Source organism: Camellia sinensis, chromosome 2 (assembly GCF_055761805.1).
Source record: "Camellia sinensis isolate YWXY chromosome 2, ASM5576180v1, whole genome shotgun sequence".
Classification (NCBI taxonomy): domain Eukaryota; kingdom Viridiplantae; phylum Streptophyta; class Magnoliopsida; order Ericales; family Theaceae; genus Camellia; species Camellia sinensis.
Window position 1 is genome coordinate 104280684 of NC_138962.1, and position 20830 is coordinate 104301513.

Consider the following 20830-nt stretch of genomic DNA (forward strand, 5'->3'; position numbering starts at 1 on the left):
GGGTCCTTGGTTATGCAATTAGAAACTTGAAGGGGCGGAATGTAATTTTCAGAACCACATGGGGGTAATTTGTATTTTTAAGTCACCCTTTATTTTTATTTAGTCCCTAAAGATTTTAATTTCAACTAAAGTAGTCCAATTGAATGTTAAAACCTAATTTGATGGGCAAAAAGTCATTTTAATATTTGAACAATTAAAACCACATGACCAAACAATCATTTTTTTATTCGCTAATTTGAAATGAGGGTTAGAAGAAGATGGGTGTATGGTTGTAGAGTGTAAGTTGTCTAATATAGTTGTTCTATGATTTAGGCTATGTTTGGCAATAGCTAACAAAGCTACATTTTTTTGCAAGTTTTTTTTTGTGTGTGTGTGTGTGTGTGTGTGTGTGTGTGGGGGTCTTTAGTGATTTTTTTAAAAAGTTGTGCCAAAATGTTTTACTTTTTAGGTTTGTCAAGTCTAAATAGATCTTAAAAGTAGGAAAAAATTGAAGAATTCCGAAAAATGTTCACTAGAGAAAAAAACTCAAAAAAGTCAATTTTAATGTTTTTTTTTTTTAGTTGTTTTTCAGGTCCGTCTAGTCTAGTAAGACTTAAAAGTGAAAACTTTTTTGAATTTTTCTTTTTATAAAAGTTCACTAAAAATGAAAAAAAGCCAATAAAAAACTACTAAAAAAGCAATTGCCAAACCCACTATTAGGTTGTCCAAACTGTAAAATTATCTTTTTGCCTATTGGATTAGCTTTTCCTCGTTATTGGTTTGAATGGGCCGTCTCTAATTGGACCATATGAATTGAAATCCAAATTTTAGGGATTAACTAGATAAATTGATTGTTTAGGGATGAAATAGAAAAAAAAAAGGACAATAGTTTAGGGGATAAAACTGAAATTAACCTTAAAAGGACAATAGTCTACTGGCCTCGTTTCGGAATCCTCCTTTTTAGCCAAAAAGTCAAAAAGTTACTAAATTAGTCAAAAAGCCAACAACCTATACCAAAAAGTTAAAAATTCTCTTTTCTCTCTACTTTTTACACATCTTTTTGTAAAAAGCCAAAAAGTTATCCCAAACATACTAGTTTTTTTTAGCTCATATTTTAGCTAAATAGCTAAAAAGTTACTAAATTAGCCTGTTCCCAAACGAGGCCTAGTAAACTGATACAGGAGGTGGTTGATATCGCAAATAGTTAATCTTTGTAATTTAGTTTTCTTGAATTGCTGTAATGAAAGGAGAATTAGTTCTTGACCTGTCGTATTGTTATCTAGTTGAATAACTATATTTAAATGTAGTTGTAGAAGGGCAATGAAGTAGCAGAATGGTGAGATGACTTTGTCTACTTTTTGATGTCACATTTACGGGGTAAAGTCCGTTTTCTTTTAGGAGACAATTATATATTATTATCTTATACAAGACTACCGTAGGTACCTATACCATGCCTGACACGTGGCGAGCCCTTTGGGCACCACATCATTGTCATCACACCCCCACGTGGGAAACCTCCAAGGCACCACTGTCAATTGAGATTGTATGTCTAGCCTAAGTCGAGGCATGCACACCATCGAGTATGGAGAGCTCCAAGACAAATGAGCTGGGCTGTCAGCTTGCCGACGTGCTCATCGAGGACCTAGACTCACTTGCATGCCCATTTGGGTTCTTAGCTTACCCACACTCTCTTGGAGGCCTAAAGTTGAGCCCTTGGCTGCCCATTTAGTCCTTTGGCCAACATATGCTTGGATAGCAGCCCAAGGCTTGCCTTAATGTCACTCATTCTACTCAACCACTTGGCTTTCTAGGTTGGGAGTGGGGCCGAGGCAACCTCGCTTGGGGACCATCGGAGGACTGTGGATTGGACGCTAAGACCATGGTATCATCAAGGTTTTGCTTGGCTGTCTCCTTAGAGAGAGGCAATGTGGACCTTACATCCATGCCTCTACATGCATGATACGTTTGCCTTTGAAGATATCAGACTTGTCATCCCAAACGACAGTCAAGTTTATATCAGCTTCTTGTGGTGAGGGGAGCCCGCCACCTGCCCCTCAAGTTGCTTGGGCTCCTCTTATACTAGAGGAACCGATATAACGTATCATATATGCAATGACCACGATCATCATACAACAACACTTTTATAACTCCACAAACCCTAAGAGCACGTTTGGTACGATGGAATGGGCTGAAATAGAATGTCCATTCTAACTTTGTATTCCATTTCCCATGTTGGTATGTCTTAGCTAAGTGAGAATAGTCATTCCAATGGAATTGCTATTTTAACATGTGAGAATGCCTATTCCTTTCTCTAACAGCCATTCCATTCTATCATAGAATTACCATAAAACATTATCAATTAGCTACTACCACCATTCCCTTCTACTACCACTCCCTTTCACCACTACCACCACCATTACTACTACTACCATCGCCACAGCCACCACCACCACCACCCTATTGCTGCCACCATCACAACCACTACTACCATTACTACAATATCACCTCCACCATCGCCACCACAACTACAAGCACCATATCACCACCACAACCACTGCATCACCACCACCACCACCACACCGCCACAACCACTACCACTACCACTACCATTACATCCACAACCACCACCACCGCTACCCTACTATCGCCATCGCTGCCGCCACGACCATCACCACAACTACCACCACTACAACCACCACCTCCACAATCATAACCACCATCGTTAGAAACACTACCCTACTACCTCCGCTTCTACTATCACTACTGCCTTTGCTGCTAGAACCATTACCTTACCACCACTTTAACAAAAAACACACCACCACCACCATTATCGCAAGAACAACCACTTTACTACTGCTACCCACCAACACCACCATCGTTACCGCCACAACCATTACCATACCATTACTATCACCATTTTTACAAAAATCACACAACCATTATCGTGAGAACCACCACTCTACTATCACTACCTGCCACCACCACTGTCGCTGCCACAACCAACACCACCACCTCCACAACCACCTCAACGCCACCACCACACTAGCTTACCACAACCACCGTCATAGTGACCTACCACCACCACCATCCTAATACCACTACTATCACGATCACCGATCCCGCCACCAATGCCACCACTCACACCATCATTTCCACAATTATCATAAGCTATATGAATTTTTAACTTGCTTGTTACTAGTTTGTTAATAATAATAATAATAATATATAAAAAAATAAATAAAAATTTAAAAAATATAAAGTATAAAAAAATTCCATTCCATTCCATTAATTTGAAGGCATAACAAAACATGAGAATAAGAATTATCATTTTATTTCTATGTCATTCCATGTTGGCAACCAAACAATGGAATGGGAATGAACATTCCATTCCATTCAACCTTGCATTCCATTCCCATACTCATTCCATTCCTTCGTAACAAACATGCTTTAAGTGTTCAAGGTCTCTCACTGCGCACCCCCATCTCTAAGCCTGCTTTGGTCTTCTCTTTCTCCACCTTCGGTGGTCTCAAGCCACTAAAGTGCTCGTCATTTTACCAGAGGTCCACAAGCGACCACCTCTAACCTCACTAACCCACAACTACCAAGCACACAAAATGCTATTTGAAACTTCCAAGTTTTCTTAGTGGTTGTACTCACCAATTTTTGCAATAACAACTTGGTTCACAGCCTCAAGGCTTAATCTATGTATACTAATATTATACAGAAAAGATAAAAGCTCAGCTATACAGCGTCAAAGGCACCTCTTTATACCGTAGTTCTAAGAAGCACGGACACTTCTAAGAAGGTGACGTATCCGTGCTGTATTCGTGTTGGACACCGACACTCTTTGGACACGTGTCCGACACTCTTCATAATGTGTCTTATTTTTAAATTTTTTTTAAAGATCCGGACACTCTTTGGACACTTGGAGGACACACGTGTCAATTGCTTAAACACACGTGTTTATCGATTAGACAAATGTGAAACTAATTATAAGTTCGAACAAAACAACTTAAGATACAATGATAAAACAAAAATCATATAAATTTATAGGAATTAATGTCATATTGCATTTTTTTATTATCTTTGAATGATATATTCATATATATAACCAAACCAATCCTTAAGTCCTATCAAATGAAGTCGACTACATGAATCCTTCTTCTCCACACGACTCTGTCAAAGGCCATTTCGTTAGTCAAATTAAGTAGATTCATATCTCTATTCACTACGCTAGCCAACGTCAATCTAGGTCTACTCCGTCCCCTAATACTTCCATCTACCATCATTGGATCGCATCTCTTCACCTATGAAGCACGGACACGGACACGCATACGGACACGGACACGGACACGGACACGGGACACGGCAATTTCTAAAAAATGGGGACACGGACACGGCAGGGGACACGGCAAATTTTTTAATTTTTTTTATAAATATTTTTATTTTAATACATATTAATTATTTTATGTATTTATTATATTTTTTAAATAATGTGTTCCAATTAATTTTTTTATTTTATTTTCATACATGTGTTTATTTTTTTCATTTATTAATATGTATAAGTATATATTATCTTATACTATGTTATTATATATTATATAATAGTTATGATATATAATAATAATAGTTATTATATAATATATATGAGTATTATTATATAATAATAATAGTTATATTATATAATAATAATAGTTATTATATAATAGTTATTGTATAATATATGATGAATCAGAAGATGAGAAGATAAAGACGGGAGAGAACCGAGGGAGAGGCAGACGGAAGCAAGACAGAAGCGCGAGAGAGGGAGGCGATCGCGATCGTGATGGAGAGAGAGGATCGCGATCGCGAGGGAGAGAAAAAAGGCGAGAGAGAGAGAGAGTTCTGAGACGACAAAGGGGCGAGAGAGAGAGAGAGAGATCTGAGAAGGCAAAGGCGAGAGACAGAGCTCGTCGAAGTCAAATGGGGCTTTGGATCGTCGCTGATCAGGTTTGTACTCGTTTTTCCTTTCATTTTACTCTTGTTGCTGTGTCGTTGTGTCCATGGCGTGTCCAGATTTGGACACACGTGTCCCCGCAGTGTCTCTTCCGTATCCCTTGTAAAAAAATAAATTAAATTAAGGGGACACGCAGATGCCGTGTCCCGTACGTGTCTCCGGCGTGTCCCCGTGTCCCCGGCGTGTCCCCGTATCCGACACCCCCACGGCTTCCATTTTGGCGTGTCCATGCTTCATAGCTCTTCACTACTGCCTTTGTTGGTTTCTGTTGAATATGACCAAACCAACTCAATCTATTCTCTCTCAACTTATCTTTTATCGGTACTACTCCTACCCATTCCCGGATATACTCATTCATAATTCAGTCTTTTCTAGTCTTGCCACACATCCACCTTAGCATCCTCATCTCAACAACACTCATCTTATCTACATGTTGTTTCTTGATTGCCTAACACTCCGTCCCATACAACATCTCTGGTCTAATAGCCGTTCTATAGAACTTTCTTTTTAGTCTAGTGGGTACTCATTTATCGCACAGTACCCCAGACGCACTTCTCCACTTAAGCCATCCCGCTTTAATTCTATGCACCACATTGTGATAATTGACCCTGAATAGCGAAAATGTTCACTCTTAGGTAATTCTTGGTTCTCAATCTTCACTTCTTCTCTACTTTCATTATTACTGTTACTAAATTTACACTCCATGTATTCTGTCTTAGTTCTGCTTATCCGAACTCCTTTAGATTCAAGTGTTTCTCTCCAAATCTCCAACTTTGTGTTAACTCCTTTTCTAGTCTCATTCACTAACACGATATCATCTGCAAAAAGCATACACCATGGCACATCATCTTGAATATTTTTCGTCAACTCATCTATAACTAAAGCAAAAAGATAAGGACTTAAGGTAGGATAGATCCTTGGTGTAACCCTACAATAATTGGAAATTCATTTGTCACTCCAGTAGGTGATCTAATAGTGGTCACCATCCCTTCATACATGTCCCTAATCACATCAATGTAACCTTTTGTAACCCTTTGTTTCTTTAACACCCACCAGATCATATCCCGAGACACTCTGTCATATGCTTTTTAAAGATCGATAAATATCATATGAATGTCTATATATTCATATATATAACATATAATAAATATATAAATTATATATTTCTTGCGTGTCCCTCACATGTCGTATCCTGCATTTTTTTTAAAATTAACGTGTCAGCGTGTTTATATCGTATTCGCGTCGTGTCACATGTCTGTGCCCATGCTTCTTAGCTGTAGTTCTTCCCAATTCTATTTGATACCGCTTGACCAACATCTTATCTAATCCCAATCTTCAAACCACGTTGAGCTTTTCAATAATTTTCAACAAGGCACAATTTTATTTAACTTTTACTTGTGTTGTAGGGACATACTTCAGAACTAGAAGCTTATACTTTACAAGAAGCACCTCCTGCGAAGGGGTAAGAAACTTCCAAGGCCCTCTCTTAACAAGTTGTATTTGGCCGTGATTGGATAATAGAGTTGGGCCCTGTTAGGGAAAAAAGGTTGGGGTTAAAATAGCCAATAAAGACAAAAAATACTAAAATAGGCAATAAGACAAAATGTCACATCCTACACATCAATTAATCACTTTTCTCTTATAACCATCTATTCAACTACAAAAAATTCACAAATCATCACAAACACAACTTTTTTTCATCTCATAAAATAGTAAAAAAAACCAAAAAGCCAACTAAAATAACCAAGTTCCCAAACGAGGCCTTAGTGTTATTTTAGCCATTATGAGGTCAATAGAGTACCATTCCAATAAACCCCCACCTTTTGAAGGGAGAAAAATAATGATCAAACCACATATTTGCCTTCACAACAACCACATTGTATTGTTTACTTTCTCATACTATACTAGTAGACAACTTAATCAAGTTCTGTGAATAAGCAGTGTGTTAAGTTTAGAGCTTGAGGCAGTGAATGCTGATTCGTAGTTTAAATGGCTCAAATGTTGAGGTTTAGCTGCTTCCTTTGCAATATTTCTTGGCAATTTTAGTTGCGTTGATCTTCATTTCTTCTCATTTTCTTGCCCTGTTACTTTTGTAGTTTATTGTTATCTTGGAAATTAAATTCCAATGCTTTTGCAGTCAGCATGGTGAGCAATGGCCAAGTCATGGCTTAATGTTCAAGTGGATCTTGAACTAGCTCGCTTGCAACCAGGTGGCATGGATCAATTTAAAACTTATGAAGATGCAATTGACAGAAGTCATGGACAAGGAGACGGTGTTTCTCCATCTACAGTTGGACCAGAAAATTGGCCATTACAAGTTCTAAATCAGCAACCTCAGCATCTGTCTGCGCTTCTTCAGAAACTCCATTCAAGGTATACGTCGTCAATTTATTACGGTTATCTAGTGGGGTATATTAGTATTTGATAATTCTATTTTCTGCATAATTTAATGACTCAGTACATGAAGCTATTACTCAAGAATGCGAGGAGCAGCACCGGCAAATTGAAGAGCATCTTCTTAGCAGAAGACTTTAGCATACTTGAATATTCAAATGCCACTTCTTTATGTGAATTGGTTTTGAACTCTAAAGTGATGTCTTAGGGGCCACCTGTTCCATTATAAATAAGGGTGGTTATGACTTGCTGGAAATGATGTCTTGTTGACAGTTAACTTGTTTGATGGACTGCCTAAAAAGGGATTGTGTTACAGTAATGTAAGGATCAAACCACCGGTTTCAATCATCAAAGTTTATTTTAGGCTGTGCTTAGATCATGGATTTGGAAACGGAAAGGGGAAGGGTACATGTTAGTGAATTGTGAATGAAATATAGCTATATTTCACCCACTTTTTCCCTTTCTTTTATCAAACTCCTACCCAAATTTATGATCCAAACACAGGCTCAAGGAATTTAACTTGCTGATAATTATAGTAACTGACCACTTGCTTGACTGGCTCTCACCTCCTAAACATGCTTGAAAACTAATACATTGCACAATTACATAGTAATAGCCAAGTTAGCAATATTTAGACCATTCAATATCTCTATGTAAGAACAATATTTAGCTGTGTTGAGTAGTAGATTATGAGTTCTATTCTACACAAATTATGCATACTCCAAAGTTAATTGGATATAAAGAAACTTCATGGTTGTTGCTGGCTAGGTGACCAAACATGTTAGGACATATTTGATGTTCAGCATGCGTGAGATAGTATGCAAATGATATTATTTAGTTGACAAATAAGCGGGGTAAACTCTTAGGTTAAAATTGTGGGGGGCACTATTGAATCTAAAGGTTTTAGGTTAAATAGGACCAAAACAAATTATGTGGAATGCAATTTTAGCAAACTTAGAAATAAAGGTAAAGATTGAGTAAAACTTGAGGAAGGGTAAGTGGTACCGAAGAGTGGTCAATTTCCGATATTTTGAGCCAATTATTCATAAAAGATTGAGGAAAATGTGGCTCATTGAAAGAATTAGAGTTGGTTGAATTGCTATAACTTAAAGGCATTTTGAGAAAAATTAAATTTTCCGTGATGTCCGACTCAAATTCAAATAAATTTTGAGAATCTCAACCGTTGCTGACAAGAGGATTGGCGAAACCATCCGTAATGTGATCGGATTGGGCGGGTCGGGTGATTCTGCGTTTTGAACACCCAAGTTAAAAGTGGCACAAACACATGATAAAATGGAAGAAGGCCGTTTGAGATGGTATGACTATGAAGCAGAGTCCCACATTGCATGCGTATGAAACTAATGTGCATTATATAAGCATGTGCTACCTGGATCAAGATGCGCACATGTAAGGACTTATTTGATCCACATTGAGTGGTAAAAGAAGTAAAAGGCCCAAGAGGAGATGGATTGAGATGAATAGACATAATTGATTTAGAATTATCTGAGGATATGACATAAAATATTGCCAGCTAGGGGAAATGACCATATATCCAACCACATGTAATAGGGAAAAAGTTGGTTGAGGTGAGTTGAGTAATTGGGTGTAGAAAGGACACAATTCTAACATGTGTTTTTTGGTCCGGTCATTTATGGGGTGTTTTGTACTCTGTAGCTTAATAGAATTCATTTTCAAACCCTCTTTGGATAAGAAAAAGCAAAAGGTTTTCTGTCATGACAAAAGTTCCCTTATTGGTGGCGAACCTATTGCTAGCAACTCATTGGTATCATACTGCCTTTACAATATTTTGCTGTTTATCTGTTTAGCGCAGCAGGTCTATTGTGCATTCATTAGATTACTTGTGTATCTCCTTTCTTGCCTATGTATGTATTCCCCTATAGAATGGAAGAATTTTGCGCCTTATCTTACTTTTGGCAGTTTTGTATTTTTTATTTAAAAAAAAAAAAACCTAATGTAGGTCCCTATACACCATGTCATGAATCATGACATCCGTGTAACCTATTTGATGAATTACATATATTTTTTTGCTTCTTGTGTGTATTGTGTTGGGACACAAGGCTTAGTTTGGTTTGGTTCTTGTGTATATTGTACCAAGAAACAAGTTTGGAGCACCACTATTTGTTTTATTCTTTTTCTCTTCCTCACTTCTCTTTTTTGAAAGTCCCTGCACTGTATGTTTGCTTGCTTTGTTTAATTTTAATAAAAACAATGTATTTGTGCTTGGTCTTTTTGGCTTTCTACTATAGAAAGAATTTTTTGCTTTTCTGTATACATAAGCAAATGTGGCAATTGTTTTAGTTTCCTTAGTTTGAGTAAGATGTCATTGGCCAGTCTTCTCTTACTGAACATTGATGTCCAGATGAATCTTATGATGGGGGATATACTGCATCTGCTAGACATTATATGGACATGGATATCACCATCCGAAGATGAGGAAAACGTCTTTAGATGAATTTGTACTTTTTATCTGCATTTAAAGTTAGTCCTGTTGTTAGAGACAAACTTTGTTTTCTTTTAGATGTTCGTGTGCCTAGAACTTGTTATGGTCCTTCCAATTTGTGGCCACCTTTTATATTTGTTATATTCTTCTCGTGACTAATGAAATAGATATATAAATCCAAGTTGTCATTCATAGCTTTGTGTTGATCCATTTGAAAGCTAGACCATGATAGGTGGCCGAAATATACTGCCAAATGCTTAAAAGGAAAACATCTTAAAAATAACTATATTGATGTTTCTTACAGGCATTCCAAGTAGCATTCTGTTTCACTATGGGCCATGTTTGGAACTTGTTCTTCCATTTTTTTTTATAAATAAAAGTGAAGAACATACCGTGCACATGCATGCATCATGCATCCGTGTTTGCTTAAACACTATTTGTTATTATAAACATTCATCCGCTTGAGCATAGGATACTCATGTCATTGAGCTGGATGTGCTTTTTGCTTTCTCTCAGGCCTCATGGTGATCCTCAGATGATTTGTTTTGGTGCACACTTGGTTCTTGTGCTTAGATACTTACTTGTGGAACAAATGAACGATGCTTTCAGAGAGAAGATCATGACTGTTGGTGACCTCATTCTTCATATGTAAGCGTTTCTGAGCCATGCTTATTAATCATTGTTACAGATCAATAGATTATAATACCTAAAATAATTGATTGTCACAATGGAGTTATCTTTTAACATGGTTAGAGTTGGACAATAGCATTTTACATGTGTCTATTATTTTGATTTGTGCATTTTGTTTTGTTGTTTGTCCTCAGAGTTATCCAAGTAGAGAGTCCAGCTATGTCATGTTCATTTGCAATTAATGTTTGAAAGCACATATAAAGATGATACAATAGAACAATTCGTTTTCATATTCGTTTTTGATAAGTAAGATACTTGCACCAGCGGTAGGAGAAAGTACTCAAACTAACAAGTAACAACTGATGATACTTAATTATTTATTAAAAATGAAAGAGTTACAGTTTTAATGCATAGAATCAAGTTGGTTTCTTTAGAGAGAGTAACTGTATTAAAGCTAATTAGCATTATCAAACACAAGTTACAACTGACAGTGACCTATTGTATAGAAAACCAAATGTCAATTGTTGTAATGGATTTTTGTTAGAAATTTATTGGTCTGTATTTGCTCTTTTTGTTTGTAAGACCTTGGTCTTTAGAATCTATAATTTGTACCAGTAATTTTCTGCTAGTCCAGTAGAAAGGACACGATGGCATCCATGTGGTTAAGTTGATTCATTTGAGAATCTCTTGGATGAGATATGACTTCATACCCCTGAAATGTGTGCCATCCGTAGAAAGGATGGCTTACTTGCCTTGTGAAGAATGACCGAGGTTATGTTGTTTTCCATTATATGATTTAGTAATATGTTAAACAAAGTCGGATACAATTGTTTACATTAGCTTTGTATTGCCATGCATTGGGAGACATTATGTGCAACCATTAACTGGGAAATGCAATTTCTAATTTTCCAGTTATGCGATATTTCTATTTTCAAAGCATCATGAAGAGTTGGTTGGTATTTATGCTTCTCAACTTGCACATCATCGTTGCATTGACCTCTTTGTGCACATGACGGAGTTAAGGCTGAACAGTAGGTGTTTTTTCAAGGCATTTGGAAAAATGCCATCCAAACTAACAAATCTTACAAAATTTTCTTGCTAACTGTACAATAATGAAACTTTGGAAATTGGACTCACTTCAATGATCGAAAAGTTGAGTTAAAAAGTTTGTAAGATTTGTTTTGTGTATAGCATTAATCATTCTTTTGTTCTCCAACTTGTTCATTCCTTTTCCTTTATGTTTGATTTATTTAGTCTTTTTTTTAAACTATTTTTTTGGCCTGGGGGGAGTTGATGCTTCTTTAGGCTTGTGCACAATTTACAGGTGCCTCAATTGTGCTTCACTATTTATTTTTGGGGGAATCACCGAACAGTGGGACAGAAATTTTTTTTTTAACACAAAGTGGAGGGGTGCAACTCCCCAATGTTTGAGTTGCAGCCAATCAGAACTGTGTTTTGTTAAATTTTTTTTGGTCCTACACCCTGTATTGTAATTCACCCTAAATAAAACTGAAGACGGCCATATAGTTGGAGGTGGTAATTTCAACCCAGGACTGAGTATTTTTTTTCAGATGTGTTACTAAAAGAAAAGATTTTCTATAAAATACTATAGTTCGAAAGAAAACAGTATTGGTCTTTGTAATGGTCCTCTGTCCTCCATATATATTAACAAAATGGGATTTTTTTTTATGCATATGGTTTACGTAGGTTTGTAGGTATTTTTTGTTTTTAAACATGCTTATTATGTTTGCAAAATATTGTACATTTAGTCTTCTGTAGGTATTGCAAGCTATGTGAGGTAGTGTAGCAAAAGAAAAGGAAAAAAAGAAGATAAAACTACATATGTTAAGATATCGCTGAAGTTCATCTGTTCAACTTGTTTATTTGCATTTGTATTGTTATATATTGATAGATATATTCTGTAAAAACAGATATAATTGCAGTACAAAGGGGAATACAATGATATTGTTACTGTGCCCAGGTTTTCTCAACTAAACCATGTTAGTAAGATTATCCATGTTGTCACTAAAGAGGTGTATGGTTGTTTCTTTCAAAATGAGGAGCCTTGGCTTCTTTATTTCATTGGCCTATGGGTACTGTACTGTGAACAGTTTCATAACTGTTCTCTTTGTTCATTTGCTGTAAAATGTCCCACTAGCTGTGTGACAGAAGTTCTCACATGATCACTTATGTTCATGATAAACATGCTTCTAATTTCCCTTTCCAAGAAAAACAACAAATTGTATGTAGAACTGGGAGGGAGCATGCTGTGCTACCAACTATCCTGGATACACAGAAAGATTATAAGATTCTTAAATATGAAGTTGTGAGTTTGTTTAATGTGGTGACTTGTTGCTTTTTCTTTGGCCAGTGTGCATGTCAAATATAAAATCTTCCTTTCTGCTATTGAGTACTTACCATTTTCTCCTGGAGATGATTCGAAAGGCAGTTTCGAAGAAATTGTTGACAGGTTTTTATCTATTTCCTTGAGCTCAATTTTATTGTTTGAGACAGGTTGAATTGAATAGTATTATTTTCATAACTGGGGAGTTCATTTGCAATCTACTCTAACAGGGTTCTGTCTAGATTTCGGGAAATCAGACCTGGAAAATATGATAAATCATCTGATGTTGCTGAGCAACATCGGTTGCAGTCTTCAAAAGGCTATGGTTGTACAATGGCTCTGCTTTACACCTACCTCCACTATTAATGATGCTCAGGCTTCTAGTGCCAAACTTCTCCTTCGAGCACTGTTACACAGGTATATATATTTGATATGCAAGTACTTCTATTTGTATCGCTCCCATAAAAATTGCAACATGTCTCTTCTATTTACATGGACACTTTCTACACGCACAAAAATCGGAAAAGAGTGAGGATTGTCTCAAATGTTAGAGAGGTCAATCAACATACATCTACCAACTCAAGTCTGTAGGTGTTAGGTATTAGGTATCATCAGAGGTGGTGATGCAGAATATAAGAGGCTCAAGGAAGCCTAAATTCAAAGAAGCGATGATATTTAGACATTGGCATGATTTCAAAGAGAAACTTATAGGAATCTTATATAATTATATTTATAGTATTATTAGAGTCTAATTTTATGATTATTTTTTTTGTTTTCTAGTATTTTGAAGTCAGAGGTATTTTAGTAATTTCAAATTTGGTGACAAGGGCTGTAGCGGTAGCCCATGAGTTGTCTTGTGGATCCAATTATTTAATTGGTTTTTTATTTATGCTTCTTATTTGGTCTTAAATTGGTTTTGGAAGTCAAAAGTAGTTTTAGTAGTTTTCTTTTTTGGTTCTAGTTAGTTTAGGAAGTCTTCTAGTTCTATATAAAGGCATCTAATGCTTATAATTTAATGGAGTTGATATATTAAAAATATTTCAGTGCTTTGAAGCTTTCTTATGGACTATGAAAGCTCCAAAATCCATTAGGGTTTGATAATAACTAAGAAAGCTTTCTTAGTAACCCAATAATAACTAAGGGATTTTAGGATTGATTCCTAAACTCATCTTCTTCTTCTCTTTCTTCTTCTTTGCGCACATACCCTAGTTATTAATATCGGGTTACTATTTACAACCCCTCAAAAAATGCACTTTTCAACCTCAAAGCCCTATCCAATCACTCCCAAATCAACTTTAATCCCTTCCTATACCTATTAGCTTTTAATTTAACTGTGAAAGCCTAAATTACTCACTGTTTAAGCCATCATAGGAGTTGCATGGGTAGGTATGATATCTTGGGAGGTGTATCAAGGCCTGTAGCAGGCGAGAGTGAAAGGTCAACGTCCCCTCTCGTTAAGCCTAGTCAAGGTGGAGTTGTTTTCTTAGGGTAGCTAGGCAACCTTGATGAACCCTTGAGCAGTGAGTGCCTAGGGAGACATAGGGAGTTCATAAGGGAGACATAGGCAAGCCGAGGACTAGGTTATGTTGACTGGGTCGAGATAGTCATTCTTGAGTGTTCCTAGTAAGAATGAGGTACAAAGAACAATGGTCAACATAGGCTCTAGGCAAGCTGGGTGCGCTAGAGCCATGGTGTTATCAAGTAGGTTATGGCTAAGTAGTGAACTTGGCTTTGCCACATATGCTCCCAACCATGCATCATGCTCTTCATACTTTGACTCATTCACTTTGGAGTGCTTGCCTATTGGGGCGGCATGTGCTCTAGTGAGCTAAGCATCCATACTTGGTGTGTATATGTCCCTACTTAAGCTAGGCATACAACCTCAATTTGTCTTGTGAGGACATTGTCGGGTCTTCGAGCTTTGTCATGTAGAGGTGTGGTGATAATGTCGTGGTGCTTGTAGGGCTCGCCACATGTTGGGGTGGTATAAGTACTCACAACGTCAAAATCCGTTTTGTGGTATTGCTTGACCAAAATTTCAAGTCCCATAACCCACGGCTGGTGGAATTGTGAGTCTTCTTTTGTCCCTTGTACACACGCTATATTAACTACGAGTGTTCACGAGTTGAGTTGGGTTGGGTTGGGTTGGGTCGGGTACCCTTAGCTTGTCGGCCGAACCGACACCATTGGGTGAGGAAATCAGTTGCCCGCCCGTTATCGATCGACATATTGTTCAAAATCAACTGAATCATAGACCTTGGTTTGATTGTCAGTTTAGTCGATTTTGAAGATCCAACAAAGGTAGAGAAAGGGTAGAATTTTTTTTATAAAAAATGAAATTCAAATTTCAAAACAATACATCTTAAAACTTGTATATTTATATCTGTATATATAAGAACTGCATAATTGCTTGAGGTTCGTCTTTTTTTTCCGATTTTACCCTTTCATTTTGAATAATTTTCTAATAGTGGTCTATATGTTGAGTGAAGGTTTTTTTGTAATTATGCAAACATTCTTGGTTAATTATGCAACAGGTTTTTTCGTAATTACGCAAATATTCTTGGTCAATTATGAAACAGGTTTTTTCGTAATTACGCAAACATTCTCGGTCAATTATGAAACATAAATATTTTATTTTTTAACAAATTACAAACACCCATAAGGTTTGTTTAAAATATGAATCGGTCTTATAATACTAGAAATTACAACTATCGTTTGTTATAAATTTTAATTTAACACAATACTTAGGGGGAAAAAAAAAATTCTCCTATGCGATAATAAATTGTCAAAATTGTTTATTGAAAAATATTTCTCATATCATCAAAAGCTGTTAATTGACTTAATGATTTATTTATTAACAAAACGGTTTAACTGAAAAATATTTTTCATATCATTGAAAATTGTTAATTTACTTATTAATAAAATTGGTCGTTTGTTATGCGAGTATGATTTATGTATTAATAAAATTAGTCCTTTGTGTATATATATATTTTCTTCTGCTTCTTCATTAGTTCAGTGAATTATCTTAGTAGTTTTTTTAGGTGGAAGAATTATCTTAATATTTGTTTTATAGTTATCTGTTGACAAAAACTATAAACCATATTTTTTTTATTTTTTATTTTTTTTTATAAATTTGGAAGAAATGTTAAAAGACTCATAAATTCACCTAAAATGATATGGTAATAGAATTGGAGTTTACATTATTAGGTGTATAGCAAATTAAAAAATGATACATATCATACCACATAATTCTATCATCTATCTAATGATTTATTCTATTTAATTTCATAGAACAATATTATAATTTTTAAAAAATTATCAAAATACAAAACTTAAACATACTGTAATATATGTTGAGTGAAGGTTTTTTTGTAATTATGCATTCTTAGTCAATTATGCAATAGTTTTTTTCCATAATTACGTAAACTTTCTTGGTCAATTATGAAACAGGTTTTTCTGTAATTATACAAACATTCTTGGTCAAATATGAAACATAAATCTTTTATTTTTTAACAAATTACAAATACACACATACATAAGGTTTGTTTAAAATATGAATCGGTCCTATAATACTAGAAATTGCTACTATCGTTTGTTATAAATTTTAATTTAACACAATACTCGGGGAAAAAAAAAAAAATTCTCTTATGCAATAATAAATTATCAAAATTGTTTATTGAAAATATTTCTCATATCATTAAAATTGTTAATTGACTTAATGATTTATTTATTAACAAAATGTTCAACTGAAAAATATTTTTCATATCATTAAAAATTATTAATTTACTTATTAATAAAATTGGTCATTTGTTATGCGAGTATGATTTATGTATTAATAAAATTTGTCATTTGTATATATATGTATTTTCTTCTGCTTCTTTATTAGTTTATTGAATTATCTTAGTAGTTTTTTTTTTTTGATGGGAGGATTATCTTAGTATTTGTTTTATATATATTTGTCGAGAAAAACTATACACTAATTTTTTTTTATAAATTCAGAAGAAATATTAAAGACTCATAAATTCACCTAAAATGATATGGTAATAGAATTGGAGTCTACATCACTAGGTGTATAACAAATCAAAAAATAATATATACAAATCTACATAATTCTATCATATATTCAATGATTTATTCTATTTAATTTCATAGAACAATATTTTAATTTTTAAAAAATTATCAAAATACAAAACTTAAACATACTGTGATAATAGCACGGGCCTTTTTAAACTTGTATATATATATTTACAGATCTTTGCAAGAGAGAGTGGAGGAAGAAATTGGGAGAGAGAGAGAGAGAGAATACCGCCATTGCTCATCTCAGCCGCATCTGCAACCACCACGCCAATGCTCACCGTCACGATCACCCTTGTCCGCCATTGTCACCACCACCATTAAAGAGGGGAGGAAGATTGAAGATGGGAGGGAAAAGAGAGAGAAGCAGAGATGAGAGAGAGAGAGAGAGAGAGAGAGAGAGAGAGGGAGAGTGAGAGGGAGAATATTTCTTAGACTCCAATGGAGAGAAGAAAAAATAGAGTGTGAGTGACCTATAGAGTGAAGAGAGACTGAGGGAGTCTTTAGTTTTCTAGAAAAGTTAGGGTTTACGAAAGAGAAATACCTAGGTGCAGAAGTTAATAATTTTAACTTCACCACGATGCTGAATCCTGTACTTTTTATAGGAAAGGATTCAAGGAAAACTAGTTCCTTAAAGAAAATAGTTATGGTGGAACGTACATTTTCTTGTAACAATTGAACACGTGTACATGACAGTAAAAGAAAATGGTTTTCCCTTCATTTCCTTTCCTGTCACTTGAAGCAGCCTAGGAGTTCTCGAGTCTTCAAAGGATGCGTCCATTAGAGTGAAATTCTTTTTTTTCCCCCCCCTCCTATTGGTGCTTTATTGGCTGCAACTGGAAGTTGAGTTAAAAAATAAAACACAATGCTCAAAAAGAGGCTTTTCTGCATACCCCCAGAGTTAACTTGGAAACAAGTGGTCCGTAAGCCCATGTACTTAAGTAATTATTGAAGCTTTAAATGAATTGTAAATACTTCGGAATGATCCCTATCTTTTATTTTTGTTTATATGCTTAATTGCACTCTAAGAAGCATGAACATGGACATGGGATACGGGATATGGTGATCTGAAAAAATGGAACACAGACATGGTGGTGACTCAACAATAAAATATTTTTTGATATATTTTTGTTTCCTATGTAGATTAATATTAAATCTACAAACAATCAAAATTAACAAAATCTAACACTAATTCTCTGAAGAATTTTTTTTTTAAAAATTAACACTTACCAGTTATGTCTTTTTTTAATTTTTTTTTTTTTTTTTTTTATAAATGATCTATTAAGTATTTAAATCTAAGAAAAAAAGATAAACGTCCAACATTCATAAAAAGCACTTGTTTTGAAAATAAATAAGGGGACACGCCGCGTGTCCTATGTGTCCCCGAAGTGTTCACATGTATCCCCTGAAAATAAATTAATTAAATAAGGGGTCGCAGCATGTGGCATGTCCTATATGTGTCCCCGCCAGGCTTGCATGTCCAACATGGCTATGGCACTTGTTTTGAAGTGTTGATGCTTCATAGATTGCACAAACATAATCAATGTGAATGGCTCTTCCAATTTATGGATAAATGTGGGTTATCAAGTGTTGAGTATGAAGGTTTAGGCATGAGGATAGTCACTTTGTTGAAAAATTACAACAGGTTGTGTTTGTACATACGCCAAATGTGAGATTTGTTCCTAATTCAATCTGTTCCCCATATTGGAGAAATCAACACTAGGTAATTTCCTTCGCACCCATACAGTTATACTTAAATTTGACTTTCTCCTAATACTTTCAATAGGTCGAACCAACACCAGCTAACTGCCTTTGGCCTCACCCAGTTATAAATTTTCTTTATCCATCTGATGTCTACTAAGTTACAGAAGTGTATTTAGTACAAGGGTAATGTGTCACGCCCCAAATTTTAATTACTCGAAATCATTACCAAAGCCTTTAATTTAGGTCTATTTTTTTTTATTTTTATTTTTAAAAACAAACATCCATTACCCTTGAGTAATAGAAATACAGTGATACATATTCTCTCTCTCTCAATGAATACATTGCTAACAATGATACATGCCAATCTCCTACTGAGATGTTACAAATAAATATAATACAGTTACAAGATCCATTACATCTGCAATGAAATTACATATAAACGACACTTGGACTTTTTAACTCTTCAATCACAGATTCCACACTTTCTTCCTGTAAAAAAATAAAAACAACAGGGGTGAGCACTAATGCCCAATAGGAGTCTCATAGTTTTAAGTCAATTGCAAACACACAGATATAAATGATCATGCATGCAGGATGATACCATATAGTAGGGTGACATTTTATAATTTCAAATTATCATAGGTAGAGTACCATTTTCTTAAAAACTATTTAAACACTTTTAAGAAAACCTTCAGCCATTAAAATCATCCGTTAACTTTGGAAAACCATGGTTCCATGTGAAACAAACATATTTAAGAAACTATATCATTTAAAAGTTATTAACCAATTCCCAAAATATTTCTTATTTAATTCCCATTTTTAATGTTTCTCTTTTTCTTTCATTCTTCCATTCTACTCATTATATTTATTTAGAACTCCATAAATTCAAGTTCAAGTTCCCATTTTAATTTATTAACAATTCTCCTATACCCAAATCACTCCGTTATTTACACTCTCGAAATTTCAATTCAAGATAATACATGATTAATAGACCCCCTTTCAATTCAGTCTTTCATTTAGTTATAGAACAACGCTCGTAAGTTACTTTTATTGTCACCACTAATTCATTAAGTTCACCATTACCAATCCATAATTCCCTTACCCATTTTTTTTTTGGTTCCATACATTGCAACCATTTCTATATACATTTCCTCTTTATATCAATATACACATCAACTTACAATTTCACAAATTCATCACAAGTCACAATAGCATCAACAACTTAACACATATATCAACACAATCCACCTTTTGCCGACTTACTACGGCAGGATAGCGGGCACCCAATCCATAACACTTTTCACCTTTCGCCGGCTACTATACGGCGGGAAGTGAACTCCCAAAAACCTTTTTCTCAAAAGCCATTTTCTTCCAAAAATCATATTTTTTCCCAAAAATCATATTTTTCCATAACCATTTTTCAACTTTTGAAAACCATCGCCACATTTGCCGACTACTATACGGCGGGATGTGGGCACCCAAAACATTTTCAAAAACCATCCGTTTTTCTACTTTTGCCGGCTACCATACGGCAGGACTGTGTGGACACCCAAAACAATTATTTTTCCACTTTCGCCGGCTACTATACGGCGGGACTGTGTGGACACTCAAAAACATTTTCCCACATTCGTTCAGCGATAAGCCTAGACAGGGCAATTGGGCACCTTTAATCCAAAATCACGCCCACATTTGCCAGCTACTATACAGCGGGACATGGGTCCCCAAAAACCTTTCTCTCAATTTTTAAAAACCATTTTCAACTCCCTGCGCGGGTTCCAACACAACACCACCCGACACAACTCAACCCAAACTCCACGCACCCAACACAACACAACTCAAACTCCACACAACCCAACACAACTCAATCCAAACTCAATACACCCAACACAACTCAACTCAACACAATTCACATAATGCAAACACAATTCATCATAGTCTAACACCATTCAATTCAACATTATTCAACACAACATAATTCAACAAAAGTCAACATTACTTAGTTCATCAACACTATTTGCACTTAGTTGCACGAAGCGGGAGCGGGAGCGGGGGCGGGAGCGGGAGCGGGAGCGGAGAAGCGTGAGCCAAAAGAAGCTCCTTAGGTTGGGAGCGCCTCGGGGAGCCGTAATATATATATATATATATTTTAGTAGTTATTTTTAAAATATGTTTATTATATAAAGGTGAGTTAAAAAGTTATTTTTAAATATATTTATTATTTTTATCTTGGTATTATTTTTATTGATAA

General features: G+C 35.4%; 1 pseudogene across 1 annotated transcript in view; it reads left to right on the forward strand.

Annotated features, from left to right (window-relative positions):
- LOC145789048 (nuclear pore complex protein NUP107-like) overlaps positions 1-20830 on the forward strand; it is a 53725-nt pseudogene that overhangs the window by 17340 nt on the left and 15555 nt on the right. The window contains exons 10-16 of the transcript XR_014361466.1: positions 7113-7392; positions 7434-7478; positions 9745-9834; positions 10343-10478; positions 11373-11495; positions 12832-12930; positions 13035-13221. The product of XR_014361466.1 is annotated as a nuclear pore complex protein NUP107-like (transcript). The remainder of the gene's footprint in view (positions 1-7112; positions 7393-7433; positions 7479-9744; positions 9835-10342; positions 10479-11372; positions 11496-12831; positions 12931-13034; positions 13222-20830) is intronic.